The sequence below is a fragment of the Nanorana parkeri genome, unplaced genomic scaffold, assembly GCF_000935625.1.
Source record: "Nanorana parkeri isolate BGI_ZX_2015 unplaced genomic scaffold, ASM93562v1 scaffold4035, whole genome shotgun sequence".
NCBI classification, from domain to species: domain Eukaryota; kingdom Metazoa; phylum Chordata; class Amphibia; order Anura; family Dicroglossidae; genus Nanorana; species Nanorana parkeri.
In genome coordinates this window covers 9,485-10,968 of record NW_017310302.1, presented here as the reverse complement: position 1 = coordinate 10,968, position 1,484 = coordinate 9,485, and positions in this window count along the sequence as shown.

Below are 1,484 nucleotides of genomic sequence, written 5' to 3'. Positions count from 1 at the left end.
GGTGGGTGTGGTGCGTGTAGTTCAGGTATGAGGTGGGTGTGGTGCGTGTAGTTCAGGTATGAGGTGGGTGTGGTGCGGGTAGTTCAGGTATGAGGTGGGTGTGGTGCGTGTAGTTCAGGTATGAGGTGGGTGTGGTGCGTGTAGTTCAGGTATGAGGTGGGTGTGGTGCGGGTAGTTCAGGTGTGATGTGCACTCACCTGTCTCAGTCTCTATTCTGCTCTCCTCTCGGTGTGGTCGGCCCCATTTATTCTCTTGTTGGCTCCTCCCAGTCGGGTGTCCTTGGTGTCAGATTGGTGGAGGAGGGTCATGTGACCGGTGTCCTTGTACTCTGATAAGGGGGATCTCAGGTGTTCACAGCCGGCAATTTACTCATCGATGTGACAACAAGTCCGGTATTGTGATCCCTCGGTGTCACCATAGAGCTCTATGAATCCTGAGGATCAGCATGACACAGGCCAGATCTCTGGGTCTGCTGTGTGCCTGTCAGCAGTGGGGGGAGGGGGTCCTGTCTCATAATAATCCTCAGGATTCATCAGTCCTCAGAGGTCATCTCCCCGTGTTCCTCCTCCTAGTATGAGGTCATGTCCCCGTGTTCTTCCTCCTAGTATGAGGTCATGTCCCCGTGTTCCTCCTCCTAGTGTGAGGTCATGTCCCCGTGTTCCTCCTCCTAGTGTGAGGTCATGTCCCCGTGTTCCTCCTCCTAGTGTGAGGTCATGTCCCCGTGTTCCTCCTCCTAGTATGAGGTCATGTCCCCGTGAGGTCAGGGCAGGCAGTGTTAAGGCCAGGCAGAGGTCAGGGCCAGGCAGAGGTCAGGTCCAGGCAGAGGTCAGGTCCAGGCAGAGGTCAGGGCAGGCAGTGGTCAGGGCCAGGCAGAGGTCAGGTCCAGGCAGAGGTCAGGGCCAGGCAGAGGTCAGGGCCAGGCAGAGGTCAGGGCAGGCAGAAGTCAGGGCAGGCAGAAGTCAGGGCAGGCAAAGATCAGGGCAGGCAGTGGGCAGCAGAATGGTGACAGTTTTCTGGTTTTTCGTCGGCTCTTTTCCAGGGATTCCTCTGTATCCGGCACAGACCATCCTGAGGGAACCATTGGACGTCCCGTATCACCTGATCCTGGCTACGCAGTATGGGGGGGTGTATGAATGAGGTCACAGAAGTGACGTGTGGAGAACGTTGATCTCCGGCCGGTCAGAGACATAGAAGTGACGTGTGGAGAACGTTGATCTCCGGCCGGTCAGAGACATAGAAGTGACGTGTGGAGAATGTTGATCTCCGGCCGGTCAGAGACATAGAAGTGACGTGTGGAGAATGTTGATCTCCGGCCGGTCTGAGAACACAAACACGCGTCTCTTATCGGAGAGTCAGGGTCGCAGTGCCGGGTGCAGAGGATGGAGGAATGCTCTGCGGGGTGATGTGCAATGTGCTGCACATTGTTCTTTTATCGGTTGCCGTGTCACAGACAGCGATGTAGATGAGAAGTACATTAGAATGTC